Source organism: Anas platyrhynchos, chromosome 1 (assembly GCF_047663525.1).
Source record: "Anas platyrhynchos isolate ZD024472 breed Pekin duck chromosome 1, IASCAAS_PekinDuck_T2T, whole genome shotgun sequence".
In the NCBI taxonomy this organism is placed as follows: domain Eukaryota; kingdom Metazoa; phylum Chordata; class Aves; order Anseriformes; family Anatidae; genus Anas; species Anas platyrhynchos.
Window position 1 is genome coordinate 204,680,811 of NC_092587.1, and position 16,427 is coordinate 204,697,237.

At 44.4% G+C, this 16,427-nt stretch overlaps 1 long non-coding RNA gene across 2 annotated transcripts; it reads left to right on the forward strand.

Moving 5' to 3' along the window:
- Positions 1-1,297: 1,297 nt before the first annotated feature.
- Positions 1,298-11,274, forward strand: LOC113844860 (uncharacterized). 2 transcript variants are annotated; one of them, XR_011806589.1, is made up of 4 exons: positions 1,298-3,056; positions 3,308-6,247; positions 7,032-10,013; positions 10,185-11,274. It is a non-coding gene; the product is annotated as an uncharacterized lncRNA (long non-coding RNA). The 2 variants fall into 2 exon arrangements; XR_011806588.1 differs by having other exon boundaries at positions 3,308-10,013.
- Positions 11,275-16,427: the final 5,153 nt, after the last annotated feature.

Here is a 16,427-nt window from a genome sequence, read left to right on the forward strand (position 1 = left end):
CGTTCATTGTAAGCTGCCCTTGTTGTGCACAATAAGGTTGTGTTAATCAAAGGGAAGTCTATGGGCTTGTTCCACAGCACAGTAATTGCTGCTTTATTGCCCTAATTGTCCGTTTCTTCTATTATTTATTTTCATGTAGCAAGCTTGTGTGTCTTCTGTTTTAGCTGATAACATGGTGACCTCTGGAAGTGCCCCTGCAGGAAGGTGCTAGTAGGATTTATTGGGTGATAGCGCCCTATTCCTCTCTTTTTGTAGTGTCCCAAAGTTAAACGAGTCATCGAGTAAGCTGGCAGTGTGAATGCCCGAGTGATCTGACAGTAAATGTCGATGCTCTTGTGTTGCAAAAGATTCCCAACCACTTTGTGGTGCTTGGGGTATGGACTGCAGGATGGTCTCAGAGCTGCCTTCACGGCCATATAGCTCCATGAGCCACCCTATAACAAAAATTTGCAGGGATGGCGAAGGTTGTTTTTTACTAAAAACCCAGCTTCTATCACTGCTGCTTCAGCCAGCAAATATCTCCAGATCTGGGAAAGGACTTTATTGCCTTACTCCTGGCAGAACACCCAGAAGGGCAGCTCGGTGAGATGAGACCCCTGCCACGGCCCCAGAACCTCTGAGTTTTTCTGGTAGGTAGGTTCTGGCTGCTAGGAGACCTCAGCATCTGCCATCGATGGGACGTGACATTTGAGGGTGAAGAATGTAACACCAGCAGCTTGCTTTTTTGTCCCCTCTGATTTCCAGCACCGAGGAATTTCAAGCTTCATGGCTGGATCCTAGTGGAGCAACAAGATTCTTCCATCTAGTGAGAATTTCTATCATTGTCTTCCTCTCTAACAGCTACTTGGGGTGCTTTCTGTCATGACTGTGGACTGCACTTCGCCTTCAGATGAATTTCATCCTTGTCAGGCACACGTTGCCCTTTAAGGACACGTCTCAGAGCCCTGCGTACCTTTTCCTAAATTCTTTCCCAAAATCTGTGAGATGGAGACTGCCTCCTTCTTGGCATACAACGGGCTGCACTGGCCCATCTCCCTTAGTACTGTGCTCAGACTGATAAGGATGTTGGAAGGAGGCTGGAGGAACAAGGAAACATCTTTATTTGTATGTAGAAAAGATTTCCCAGATAATCACAATCACAGAATGGTTGGGATGGGAAGGCACCTCTGGGTCCATCTGATCCATCCTGCCCAGAGCAGGTTGTCCAGGAGGCTTTCCAACACCTCCAAGGAGGCATTTATTTCTGAGAAATAAAGATGGGAGGCACCAGTACAAGGTCACCCCCCAGCGGTCTCTTCCCCTCTTCTCCTGATGGATGCACACCTGATAGAAAATGCTCCTTGTGTAATTGACTCACCTCAATTTTTATTCTGTATCCCTCAAATCCAGCATCAGATGCTTGTAGGATGCATCCAGGAGCTGGTTCCTATCAAAAACCTCTTAGAGTCAGTGGTCTGAAGGTACGTTTCTTCTGTCTCTCCTTGGGAAGGGCTGGTTTGGGGAATAGGACACTGTGTCTCGAGGCTCCAGGCAGAACCGACCCCTGTCTTTTCTCCCACAGTTAAAACCTGGTGGAAAAAGCCCAGCTCTGGCTGCTCGGAGGCTGATGGCAGCGCTCACCAGACTCCAAAGCATCAGGCTGCCTGCCTAAGGTCTGTAACAACACCCAAGGGGGATTAAGGAAGAGCTCTTGGCCAAAGTGGGTGGGCAGGAGAGAAGTCCTTAGGGACATCCAGGGGTGGGAGGGATCAGGGATGAGTTGGCTCAAGCCCTCATTTGGTGGTTATTTGGTCAAATTCCCAGTCTGGAGCCTCTCAGACAGCAGCCGAGGCTGTGATTAGCGTAACGATGGGTGGGAGCACGTAATGAGGAGGGAAATGGGGAAACCACGTCTTTCTTGTATCCCATCAGGCAAATGTTCTTGCAGGCATCCTTGTTACCTTCTTTTTATACCCTCTTTACATTTACCAAGTTTGGGAGATGGGGGTGGCAAAACTACTTGAAGTGTTGATGCTGGAAGCTCTGATTTGTATCTTGAAGGTTCTTGGTGGCTTTTTCTGCTTTCTCTCCCCTATCCAGAAGCCATACACCAGGAGCAACAACAGGCATGGGCAAAATTCAGCCTAATCCAGGATCCAGCGTGCAAGGGCATCCTCAAGAGAACACGTCTAGAGGGGAAAGGGCAGGAGGAAGGGACCACAGCTAAACAGGCAGTGCCTTCAGGTAAGAGAAGCTGCTTGGGAAACTGGCTTTGCAGTCCCTTACCTTCTAGTGTAAAGGGAGGTGGACTCATGGTGGTGATGAGGAAAGATGTTTATGAGCTATTGGGGAGGAGGGAGAATTGGTTTTGGAGCACCACACAAGTCCTGGCCTTCTCCATCCCCATCCACCAGCCCACAGTGGCATCAGGCAGCCCAAAACTGGGCTGGAGAGTTTTGGAAAGCTCCCTCACACAAAGCACGTTGGAGGCAAGCGGCTGTGAGGAGGCTGACGGTGCTGGAGCAGTTAAACCTGGAGAACTTAAACCCTTACTCCATCCCCGTGGATCCACCATCGTGCAGGCAGCCAGCTGAAGGCACACTTGACCTAAGCTGGGGGACTTAACAAGTTGAAGGTGAATCATCTGTTTTATTAACTCGGAGGCCACTTCAAGGACCGCAGCCCAATTATGCCACATGTTGTACATATCCTGAAAGGAATATTCGCGGAGAAATGGGATCCATATGGGCTGATCCTTACTGGTAAGCACGTCCCGCTGAAGAACAGCCTTGGGTATCTGCCCGCACAGATCAGCTTAACAGGATTCAGGCTTTAGCTCTTAATTTATAGCGTTGAGCAGCTCTCCAGAAGAGGGAGGGATCTCTAGGAGGCACGGTATTAAGCGGACGGCGCTGTGACATGCATTTCCCCTCTAAGGATTGAGGCTTGCTGCCTTCGCTTCGGTGTAAGGCTCTGTGCTCCAGAAATAAGCAGGAATATCACGGTCTGGCCTGAATTCCTCTCCTGAGGAAAGAGACAGATGATATCATTGTTGGAGTTGCTTGGACATCATAAAGGTACTTATTGAAATGAGAAAAATATGGTTTTAATTCCTTTTTTTTTTTTTTAAATAATAAAAAAGTAACAGAAAGCCATGAGTGCCAGGAACCTCGCTGAGAAAAGAGTCTTTGCACCCTGGAGAACTTTGCCTAATGAATAAGCACTTCTAAGTCATTTTTGGGTTCATTTTTGTCTCTCTCTCTATATATATATATGTATCTAAAATATACAAAGCCAGATGTAAAGAAGTTACTCATTTGTCTTGCAGATGTCAACATTGTTGAGCAGCTATGATTAAGAAGAAGCAAGCCCACAGTGAAGTGCTCACAGCTCATTCCTGCAAGGCTTTGTCCACACTGCACAGCTCCTCCTGAACCCTGCACCCTAAGAGCCACGCAGACAACAATTAGCAAAACGCATGAGCCTAAATGTTAATTATCACATAGCTTCCGCTCTGATGGAAGAGGAGAAGTGAGCAATGACTACGTTTTCAGGTACGCCACGCAGAGCTACACCTTCCAAATGTCATGCCTAAGGCAGGGTGCTCTGTTCAATGTCAGCAGAGACGGCCGTAAGCTTGAAGGAATTGCTCCTTGGCAGGTGAGCAGAGCTCTTCCCATTTAGCTGTTGGTATAAACTTTAATCCCACAAGTGTATCATCGCTGTAGATGTGTTTATTGAGAAACCCGTGGTTTCAGTGTGGTTTTTAGTGTATGTAAAAGTGCCCTTCTGCATTACTATAAAAGTTGGATTTGGAAAGTACTTGTAACATGTATAATTTGACTTCAGGTATTCCTGCACTTTCCAGACTATTTCACGTTCTCCTTGTAACAAAGGGAATAATGGAGCAGATTCATAGCTCTGATCCTGAGTCTTTGCACCTTTCAGGCAGGACAAAAAAGAACCTGGCCATAATGGCCCAGCTGGGAGCACACCATTGCTCCTGCGAAGCTCTTCAAGGGCAAGAAGAATGCTGACACAGCCATTTCCTGCACTATTTGCTTCTGCAAGGAATGCTTAAGGTACCACGCTTCTTTCCTCCCAACACTGATATGCAAAGAGCTGCGAGGAGGACAGGTCTCTCCAGAGCCAGCTGCAATTTTTCTGCCCATGTGGCCTGTGGTTTTAGGCCTCCACTGCTATCCTTTAAAACCATGCTTTTCAAAAGTGAGTTCCTGCATGCCTGTGCTTTAGATTTCTCAACTGGAGGCTGTGATTTTTAGAAAGTGGTTAGCATTACCCTGCTCTGTGAAAAGAAGCTTTAAAGCTTCAAGCTGGCCAGATGCAGTTCAAGGCACCGAAACACACAGATTTTGAGAATCTTGGTATAGGAAGAAAATTCAACACCCAAGGAGAGCGCTGGGTCTGTATTTGTTTTGCTACCTTGGTATTATGTTGGATTTCCCATGTGGTTTTCAGTAGATAATAAAGTAGACAATATCTTTCCCCCCAAATTTGATATTTTTTAATATATCTTCCCATTTTAATTATGGTTTGGAGAATAGAAGAACTCCACTGAATTCCATTTTTGCTATTAAATATTGAACGTGTGATTCTTTTCTTCATTTACTATATTTTACTTTACTTTTCTTCAGTTACTTCTTTTACTTCAATTACTTTCTCGTTCCCAAACGCAGCCCAACAGTCCTTCATGCTTTTTGTCCACAAAATTGCATTCTCTTCTCAATTCTAATTCAAGTTGCTTCTGATCTTTACTGAACTCTTTTATTCTAACCATGATAAAATTGCAAGTTGATGAGCAGTCCATAAGTTTTTGGTGCAAAGGTAGTTTCTTTTATAGAGGGTGTATTTATTTCATGATGGTTGCTAGATGAGCTGCTAACAACTAAAGAGATATAAACACATTTCTTGGATCTCTTGGATATGGCTGGTAACTAGGAAGGGAGATGAAAAAGTAGCTGAATCTCCAACAAATAGTATCCTTAAAAATGTATGTGCAACTTCAAGAGGAAGTGATATGACCAAAATCTACAAGAAAACTCCCTTGCTCCAGGTCCTGTTGTGTCTCTCTCCACAGCAACCATGTTCAGCCCTGTCAGAACAAGCCTTGTGGTCAACTCTTAAGTTGTGTAACTGGGAATTGCACTGCCTGTTGAAAACACTACATATTTCTAGTGCTAGCTTTTACTAAGTGCTATGAACTCCTTTCAGCTTGGCTTTATGAGATGTTATAGACTTCCCGGAAGAGGCAGGCATTTAGTACTCCTCATCTTTAGTGCTTGAATGTGCTCTCATTTCTTTCCAGTTCTGAAAATTCTGGTTAGAGTCGCTTTTTAAACAAACAAAATCACCCATTTTCTCACTTAGCCTTCTGTTTTTTCCCCATCCTAAACCGCTGCTTTTACAGATCATGCTTTTAGAAAAGCAACAAGTTCCTCTTCATTCTTCTTCCAATACCAGCTGTAAAGATTTGTGCTTTCCTTCTGTACCTTGGCTATGCAGGGAAGCCAGCCAAGAGAATAACTCCTACAGTCCTATGGGAGAAGGTGGCCTTCAAACAACCAGGACTGATGAATAAAGCTTCTAGGCTTTACACTGGAATGTGTCCTGTGTGAATCCTCTGCTGTGAGTACAGGAAAGTACTATATATTAATTAGTAAACTACAATCCTAAATAGTATAAACCCAAGGAATGCTTTGCCCACTGACTGAGGCAACCTGTTCAGCCTGGATTTACATGGAGCACTTATTTTGTTTTCTGCTTCTTGGGTTTACCACCATGTTGTTTGTAATTACCTGTTGTTTAAATTAAAGACATAGCAAACCCTCACAAATGTCTTTTTAGCCATTTAGCAACTTTTTAGTTGCTCCATTTCTCTGCTTCTTTGCTCAAAGATCAACAATGTTATGAGGTGTTGCAGAGCATTGACCACTCTGGTCACACAGTCAACATGGTATTCCAGCAATGAGGATCTGGGTTACATATCAGATCCTATGGATCCATACACTTTGCTTTTTGCATGTCGTCATGTCCATGCTGACTCTCAACTTCTAAAATGTTTATTTGTGTCATCACATTCCTCCTCCTACCCATCTGCATAAATTGTGAATCTCACCATGCTTGGCCTGAAGTCTTGTGCAGGTCTCTGGTCTTTGCGGGCAGGTTTCATTCACCCTCTGCTCTGCCCACGCTCCAAGCAAACTGGAAATCAGGAAGCTCCAGGACTGCTGGTTGGCTGGAGACACAGGTGAACTCATTTTCTTTTGTATACAAAAAGCCATATGAACATAATCATGGATATTCATGCAACTTCCATTCCTGAAATATTTTTAATTTCATTGAGCTATTTATTTGCATAAAATCCCTAGGATATAAAGCCCAGTTATTAGATACCTGAAGTTATTATTGTCTACATCTTTGTCACGTGAAAAAATATCAGTGAATCAGGACACTAAATTAAGATTTCCTTAAGTCCTGACTAGTGCCATAATAAATGTCTCTAGTCCAGGAGGCTTACAGATATGACATGACGAGAGACAGTGAAAACAAGACATGAAGTATAAAGCAGAAGGCGCAGCAGGGGAATTAGTGTGGGGTAAATGAACATACAATCCATATTATTCATAAAAGATGACAATCCCTTCTAACATGAGTATCGTTTTGGATTCACGCTCAGTACAGGACAAGGAAGGATCACCAGCAGAGGATGAATCTTCGAAACTTTCTCCATGTGGTTTTGGTTACATAGGCATCTTTGCCTCCCGTGACTGTCTCCTCTTACAGTGACAGTGGTTTATGAATGTTTCCACTTCACATCTTCCTCACTGCACTGACACTCTCATCCTAAAACTGAGCATCTCTGCCAAAATGGAGGTGGGAACAGGTTAGAGACAGGAACGTCAGTGTAGGAAAGGAGCACGGGTTGGTAAAATCCATTCAAAACACTCAATATCCACAGCTGCCTCAGAAACCTACCTCCTGTGTTTATCTAATTACAAAAAAAATTAATATGGTCATTTCTTCATTTTCAGCAAATCAGCATTTCCTGAAGTATTGTGATACTTTCCCTGAGCTAAGCGTAACTCCACGAGGATTTTCATTTACAGACATGCTGGTAATATCTTATTACATGTAAGAGTTGTGCTAGGTTAGATAAAAATGTGTCTTGCATTCCTTGCTCGTCCCAGAGCTGCTGCATGGTAGATGTTTGAATGTGCTAAAGACACAAAGGGTTAGAAGTCTGCAGTTTTTCTGTCTTACTTTTATTTATTTACTCATTTATTTATTTATTTTTATTCAGGGGTATCTGACTTTATCATAGCCATCACAGAGTGATGTCTTCTGGGCTGACAGAAAGTTTAAGAACAAAGCTATAACATAATACATACTTCTGATTCTAGAATAACCCTAAATAATTAAAAATGCTGTCTTTTAAATAAACAGTCATAATCTGGTGTGAAATATCATTTTATAATTTTTAGCTCTATCAAGATTAAATTGAAGGCATATTAGAACAAACTTGTGTGGTTGGATATAATCAAAATAAAATAATTCAGCTTAAAAGCATTGAGTTTCATTTATACGTGAACCGTTCAGGAAAACAGAGCAATTCACAGATCATTTTCCAAGTTCACTGAAAGTTTCAGCTGAAAACCTTGGATGAATACGGTGTAAAATCATGTCTGTACTGCCCAAATCCACCTCATTTTCATAATGAGAAAGAAATGAAATCACATGATGATGAAACCACAGAATCATGAAGGTTGGAAGAGCCCTCCAGGATCACCTGCTCCAACCACCCCCCTACCACCAATGTCACCACCAAGCCCTGTCCCCAAGCACCATGTCCAACCTCTCCTTGAACACCCCCAGGGACGGGGACTCCCCCACCTCCCTGGGCAACCCATCCCAAGGCCTGACCGCTCTTGCTGAGCAGAAATGTCTCCTCATTGCCAACCTGAGCCTCCCCTGGCACAACTCGAGGCCGTTCCCTCTGCTCCTGGCCCTGGTTCCCTGTGAGCAGAGGCCGCCCCCCAGCTCCCCACCCCTTCCTTTCAGGCAGTTGCAGAGAGCAATAAGCTCTGCCCTGAGCCTCCTCTTCTCCAGCCCAAATGCCCCCAGGTCCCTCAGCCACTCCTCACAGGACTTGTGTCCCAGGCCCTTCCCCAGCTTCGGAGCCCTTCTCTGGCCACGCTTCAGGGCCTCGATGTCCTTCTGGGAGTGAGGGGCCGAAAAAAGATTAAAGGTGTTTGTAAAGATGAATACAAGCTTACTTTCATGTTGTTTTTCTTTTCAATTTATTAGACTGCTCATCTTATTAGAGGCAGTGCATGGCAGAGCAGTGAGCAAATCTTTTGTCTGAGGTTGGGTTTTTCTTTTCTTTTGGCGTAGTTTATTCATAAATATGTTACAAGTGATGGATGGGGCACATGTTGGATAAGGAATTGGCTGGGCAGGTGCACTCAAAGAGTCGATGGCTTGATGTCCAAGTGGAGACCAGTGACAAGTGCTGTTCCTCAGGGGTTGGTGTTGGAACTGGTGCCGTTTAATATCTTTATCAGAGACACAGGCAGTGGGATTGAGGGACTCTTGGTCAGGGCTGGGGGGACAGGATGAGGGGCAGCGGCTGGAGCCTGGCAGGGGGGAGGCTTCGGGAAGAAATTGGGAAGAAATTTTGCCCGCTGAGGGCCTGGTCCAGGCTGCCCAGAGGAGCTGGGGGTGCCCCAGCCCTGGCAGTGCCCAAGGGCCTGCACTGGGGGGACATGTCCCTGCCCATGGCTGGGGGTTGGAATTAGGTTGAAAGTCCCTTCTTTAAGGTCCCTTCCAACCCAAACCTTTCTGTGATCCTACAGTTCTGAGTGTTACTGCGTCAGGGTGCGGAGAAGACCATTTGTTGGTACTTGGACAACTTGGCCTTCCTTTTCCACGTGGAATAAAAGCACGTGTTTTATTACAGAGCAGTCACCTTAGACCTGACATTCTTAGGTTTCGTTCCTATATTAAAAAAGCAAAGAAGGAAAATTGTGCATTAGGAAAATAGATGGCAACAACAATTTCTCAGTAGGAGTGCAATGGGCGAATGAGCTTTGCTTCCCACGCAGGTGAGGTCCAAGGTAAACACCAAGCGGTTGTGTGTGCAGATTTCCTGGAGTCCTTGAAACGAACGTGTTTCTGCACAGACTTTCCAGATGCTGCAATTAAACCCTGAAAGTCTTTCTGTAAAGTTACACCACGTTTCGGGTTCTGTACAAGGGGATGCAAATCAGCAGAGCCGGGTGGGAAACGGCAGCTTTTTTTCTGTGCTCTCAGCACTTTGCTATGCTCGTGTCTGCTGCATAAAAACGATGTGTGTATCTTCATTGTGTGGTGTTATTTCATTGCCACTTCCTAATACATGATTCAGCTCAAAGATTTGGCTGTTCCTGAACATGCAAACTCACGCTGCAGGGTAGGGAATTATTAAAATAAAGCCCTCACTGCTTTACAAAAGACGTTTTAGTGATCAAGACCGTTTGCTTCTACAAATGTTTCGAAAGGACACCTATTTTGCAGCAACTTTTAAAGTTTTGCAGTGCTTTAAAGTACTCCGGGCACTACACAACTGTGGCAATCGAGGGCAAAGCAGGCAGTGCTGTGTTCTGCAGGCTCCTTTCCAGCTCTTTCTTGGATCTGTTTGCTTTTACTTCATGGAGTAAGTGTGCCCATATCCCCTTGTGGATAAGAATTACTGGTGAGTCCCTTTGTTCTTTGCAAAGTGTCATCACATGGGGTCAGGGGAAGAAATGGGAAGGGAGATAGGGCTTTAGTTAGTTGGGTAAGGGCAGGATTTTGCTGCAGTAGTGATGGTCACAGGGAACTTCAGCAGAGCCCTTCCCTGTTTTTCTCTTTTTTTGTTTCCTAAACCTCCAGGATCCCATTTTATGTGTGGCTTTTCCATCAGGCACTCCAACAGAGTCACTTTGATCCTGCCTACTGGGAAGATGACCCACGGATCTTAAAAGCTGTTTGCTCAGGTGTGTCCCCCCTCCCCCTTTTTTTTTCTCCACAAAACGCTTAATTTCTCAGACTTTTTTTTTTTTTAAGGAGAAAGATTCATCAAATGAATTTCCACAGTGGGTTTTATTTGGCTCCAATATTGACTCAATTGTGGTGCTGCTGATGCTTTTTTTCTTTTCCTCCTGCAGGGTAGCTGTGACAGGTTGGAGCACCTCATTTGTGCAAGCAGGCTGCCCAGAAAACGAGGAAAATGCAGCAGCTGGAGAAAGCCAGCTCCAACAGCTGGAACGGTTTCCTTCTGCAGATTTCCCCCAAATCGCAGCTAAGAAGGGGCACAGCTCGCGGGGAAAATGTGTGCCCTGTAAAATAAAAGGATTAGGAAACCACTTTATGGCTTGTGAGATTTATGGATTCGGAACAAATGCCTGTAGCTCGCTTGGCCTGCGGCTCTTGAGGAGGCCAAAACAAACTGCTTTTAATGCTTCGGTTCAAAAGGAAGGCTCAGATCCCCCCTTAGGTGGGTTTTGTGAACGATGGGAACACTGGAAAGAGCCTCGTGTGTCCTGCAGCACCTCCAAGCCACCCCTTCATGTTGCCTGAACGCGGCAATATTGAAAAGCAAATTCATTCCCAGTGTCCCAGCACGGTGGAAATGTCAACCTGGGAACCCAGCTCTGTCTTCTCTCATTATAGTTCTCCGAAAGTAGCCAATATTCGCAATAAGCAGCTCAAATTAAATATATTCTAAAAGATTCAGTCTTCCAACCCAGTTACACGAGGACCCGCTGAGGCATGACCAGAGGTACAGGGCTCTTTGTCCCTGCCTTCTTGCTCCATATTCACTCTGGATGCTGGGAGCCCAACAGGACTCCCAGGCTGCTGACAGCGTGTCTCAAGCCCAGCTGCTGGAAGGATGCTGCTCGTAGGCAGCCCCTAGTGTGTCACAGGGAAAACATTTCCTTCTGCTACGCTTTCCAAGTCACTGAGGGCCTTCTGTGCAAACAGAGACAACTCCGAATTCCTCCTTGGCAGCCTTCAGCGTGGCTCCGCGGAGCTGTCTGCCTACCACAGAGAGCCACCTGCAGTTACACGCATTCACCTTCTTTGCATTAATCGAAATGTGCTCAGCAGCAGCAGGGATGCTCTCGGCAAGCCAGGAAGGACAGCATCTGCCACGGGCAAATGCATCCAGATTTTCTAATGAGCCTGCTGATTGTGGATGCCTCGGATTTCAGCTGGTTGTTCTGCAGCCCTTGTGGAAAGGTTTTTCTCTCTAGATGTTCGTGGCTACTGCCTTTGAAATTGGTTGCCATCAAAATGTTATTTTATTTTATTTTATTTTATTTTATTTTATTTTGTTTTGTTTTGTTTTGTTTTGTTTTCATGTGTTTTCAGATTTCTGAGGATTCCAGCCATTCTGAGAAATCACAGCACTGGGACACCCCCAAAGGGGCTTTAAGGATAGTAGTAGTGGGGTTTACTGGGTTAGAAATGAGAATAAAATTCTCGCTTTCTCGCTGTTCAATGAGTGATTGTATGCTTTGGTACCCAAATCTCAATCCTTAGAGAAATGGCCTGATTCTGAAGGTTCAGAGATTGTCTGTCGGTTCTCTCTTTGCCTGTCTTTAGGGATTGATTGCTAAAGCTGGTTCCAGATTAATGCATTAGGAATAGCGCTGAATTTCTCTAAATTTGTCCCTGAATGGCAATTTTACAGCTTAGCATTAGAAAGTGTTGTGACACTGGTTCTTTATTTATATTTTTGGCACGTGCCTAACCCAAAGGTAGCTTAACAAACCAAACCAAACAAACAAAAGACCCACAATAACAAACCAGCCCTTGTTTTTGCTGTGCAAACAGTCGCTAAATGCAAAGAAGTACAGCAAGCAGCTGGAGGCAGGCTGGCATGACGAGATGCAAGCAGCCTCAGAGTGGGAAAAAACTTGTACAAGCAGGGTCTCTGCTCCTGGGATGGAGGGCAGCGTGATTTTGTCCCTGCTTTCTGACACTTCCCAGGCTGGCATGGTTGAAACCACCATGTTTTGGTGAGTATTTGGGTGCTTGGAGATGGGCTGTGCTGTGTAAATGCTTTTCCAGGCCAGAAAACAGTTGCTGAATCATCTCAGCTACTAGAAGAGACGTAGGCATCACTAGTGTATGGCTCTGAGCTGCAGAGACCCTGTTCTTGGATTACAACCTACAGAGAAATGCTGCTGGAATTAGCAGGCTTGGGGACAAGGACTTGATGGGGAAGGTAGCAGTGTCCATGCAGTGGTTTACTAGACCAGAATATTCGATAGAATACCTGCGAGCTTGGCTGAAAGGTTTCAAGTGATTTTAAAATGGTCTCCATCATTTGCTTTGTGGATTTGATGTGGATGCTACTTGTAAAAGTGATGCTTTTCGTTGAAACTTAATGTGTCAGCAACCACTACCAAAAATATCCACCCCAGCCTCCAAAAAAAAATTGCTACCAAAGTTGAAAGGGTAACTCAAAAAAAAAATAATCTAATTTTGCCTTCATTTTCCACTGAATCCTCCAAACCTTCTAATGTTTCACAGCTGGTATGGAATCAAATCAAATATCTGGTCTCAACTGCTTTGGAGATCCCTAACTCCCCCTTTGGCCCAACCAGCAGGAGATTAGGTGTTGCAGAGTCTGACTTTGTGATGCCTAATTGACTTCAGAGCCTGAATTTGCTTTTCAAAACTGATTTACTCGTGGGAGAGCCTGCAGGTGATTGGCATTCGATGAGCTAAGACCTGAAACTCTACGTGGGTCGGGGAAGGACCACACGCATGGTTGGGTGCTGGAGCCCAGGTGATGAGCAGGGGTTTGCTAAGCAAGCTGCTAGGTTGATTCCTTTAGCTCTTGGATGCTTACAATCACATCCTCACTCTCTGATGTTCCTAAATCCTCCAAGCACTGTAGGAACACGGCTACATATCCATAAACATCAGGGTCCCGATTTTCTCGTCTTGTTTTACTGTCACAGCAACGATCTCCTGTCATTGGCCAAATGTCTTTCATGAGATGTACCTGAAATATGCAAATTCATCATAAAACTTGAAATTTATACCTGGACTGGCAGGTTACGTTCACGACTTTCATCTTTAGTTTGCAGCCTTATGTTTTAATCCATTTTCTGTGACTGTAAAATAAATCTAGACTAAGGACCACAGGCTTTCATGAAGATTGGCCACATTTTCAGTGCAGGTAAATTGGCTGTAATACCTGTTCCACTAAGAAGTTGAATTTTGCCATTGCTTATTATACTCATAATGTTCCTTTTTGTTCTTTTTTTTTCCCTTTTTTTTTTTAAGTTGCCATAGCTGAAGAGTGGCTGGTTTGTGTCCAGCGCAGAACAGACTGGGACTAAATGGAACAGCTGCACAAAGATGTTCAACATAATAGGTAATGTGAGTCTTTAAACAAAACCCAGTGCCATCAAAGCCAAAATCTGAAAAGCTCTTAACAAAAAACATATTTGCGAAGAACAGATGGAAAAAAAATTGTTCTGCGAAGGGATAACAAGATCACATCAATCAGCCCAGCAGCAATGGCATACAGAAACCTTCACACATGAGCAAAGAACATAACCAGAACCAGACACCATAGCTCCAAGCTCCTCCAAAAACAAGAGAGGATGGGGGCAAACAATGTTCTGGGAGACTGAGGACAGACAGGAAGCACAGTAGTTGTAGAGGTGTTTTATCTCCATAAAGTTGGGGTTTGGGAGAATTAGGAAAGCATCGTTCCAATACATTTTTCAACAGATCAGTTACAAATACAACCTTCAGCCCTCAACCGGTCTTTTTTATGTGTCCTGGAAAGCTGGCGATAATCGAGCTGTCGGTGAGATGAAGCAAGCACTCCCGTATTTTCCCCTGCACATCTTTGTGTTATTTTTGCCACTAGATGTCTCTGCTGGCTTCACAGTGCACTGCATGAGTTGGAGAGAGACCGAGGTGGAAATCAAGCTGGGACCAAACCTGCTTGTCGCTATAGTTTGTAGGGTTTTGGTTCTCATTAATAATATGTCTTGTTGGAAGACAGAGGTAGTCCTCGTGTTGTAAGTCCAGGCGAACTTTCTCAGCTATCTCCCTTTTTTCAGCTGTTAGAGTGGGAATAAAACACGTGCTGTCATCCATCCTTGCTCCTATTTCGGAGCATTTGTTGCTTAATCTGATGTTTTGACTCTCATCCCCTTCCCATTTCCCTGTTGGTCTCTTGGCTTTTTTTTCCAGGGGGTTGTTCTCCTTGGATCTCATGCACGCTTAACATGTGCTGTGGACTAAGGGCAGGATTTCTTTCAAAGCACCTTGTGGCCAGCACAAAGGGCTGTAGGATATCATATAGAGCTCAGGGTGTCTGAGCAAGGCACCCTTTTGATAGGTGCAAACAGATAAGGAAAGTCATAGGAATTGCTTGTATGACTGGGGAAGGTGTTGGCTCCAAGCTCCTGTGCTCAAGATTTGAAAACTGGTCCAAAATGGCTTTTTTTCCTCCATTTATATCACTATAGGGACTAGTCCCTGCCCTAAGAGTCCTTCTCCCCCCCAGGACAGGAAGGAGCATGCCCCACATAAGCTTTGTGGGGGAACTTGAAGTCTCAGGGCTACAATCTCCACCATTACAATAAGCTCAGCAAAGGGCTTCAACAAATCCTCATCATTTTTCTTTTTTTTTTTTTTTTTTTTTTTTTTTTTTTCCTTTCTGACCAAGCTGGGGAGCTTTCCACCCAAATGACACCTTCCCAACTTCACCCCGTTCCCACGACAGCTCAGGGCAGTGGCCAAGTGCAAGGAAATTCCAAGGATGCTCCGCGGCGTATCTCAGGGGAGGAGCTTGGGAGAAAATATCAGCAAACTCCTGTTTTGACAGGCTGCCCTTGAGATAATGGTGAGAATTAGGGAGCTTTGCCCCCTTTCCATTATTTCGCTCCGTGTATCTGCTACTGTTATCAGAAGGGAAGTGCTGCACGGGATAGGTGGGGCTTTGCCAAACAACCGTGGGATATCAGCGCTGGGGCTGGCAGATGTGGTCGGTGTATCTCCTGAGCTGACACAACACGTTAAATCTGAGTTTAAAACCCGTGACTGCAGGAAAAGAAGGTGGGATCCAGAGCTTGGGCTGGCCCCCGAGGCTGATATCATAGCTCTGAATAACAGACCTGAGAAAGGGAGCTGGCGTGCCTCTTCCTTCTCTTAATCTACTCCCACTAAAAGACAGGCTGTACCTAAAACTGGTGTGGTTTTGAGTCCAAATTCACTTTCTCCTTTTGCCTTTTATGATTAAAGTCAGGAAAAAAGAAAAAAGTTATAATACTGAGTGCCGTTCTGAGTTGCAAAAGGGTTCACTTCCACTCTGCCATCAAGCTGCCGTGTGATGCAGGGAACACACTTAGCATCCCTGTTCTTCTGTTCGACCGTCTTAAAACAGAATATCAATATTGACTGAAAGGGACTGGGGTATTTAAATGTGTGGTAAGTCCTGGGGGATGGGATGCTGAGCTTCACGAGGTCCTGTGGCACACTGAAGAAGAGAACTAGTAAGGTTGTGGGTGCAGATCATGTGCCAGCATGGAGACTATTCCCAGAAATTACATGGTCAATCTCATAACAAAAAAAAAAGAGAGAGAGAGAGAGAGAGAGAAAAAAGAGAAAAGAGAAAAGAAAACAGAAAAAAGAAAAAAGAAAAAAGAAGAAAAAAGAAAGAAGAAAAAAAATGATAAAGAAAAAAGAAAAAAGAAAAAAGGAAAAAAATGAAAAAAGTAAGAAATGAGAAAGAAGAAAGAAGAAAGAAAAAAGAAAAAAAAAGAAAAGAGAAAAAAGAAAAAAGAAAAAAAAGAAAAAAAGACAGCTTATGGTTGTAACTACTGACATTAATGGCATTATCTGGGATTTGCCATAGTGAGCTGATAATTACCCTAGAATTTAAAAGGTGTTATGTGGGGACTTTTTCCTTTTGAAGGCTAGATGTGTCTAGCTTAATTATCTAGCCTGATTAATTCATCATGCAGATTGCTGGCTTTTATTCAGTGGTTCTTAGAAGATGCTCCCAAACCTGCAGTGCCTGGACCACTTGCATCATGGATGGAGCCAGGGTGTTAAAGCCACAGGTATAAAGAAACCAAATTAACTCATTACTTCATTAAATTAAGGCAGGGGGGAACACTGGGACCCAAATGGGGATGTGTCACAGCTTTTTACTTGTCCCTGTTGGTCACCCATCCAGCAGCTGCCATCCCCCCACGGACAGCAGACAGATGTGGACTCCATGTGGATGCTCTGATGTTCATTGACAGTCATAATTGCTCTAAAAAGGCCAATAATAATAGTGTAAAGGGAAAAGGGGGTGCAACCAAGCTGGTTTTGTGGGTTTGGTTGTTTTTTGTTTGCTTGTTTTCAGTGATGTTTGGTACAGACCC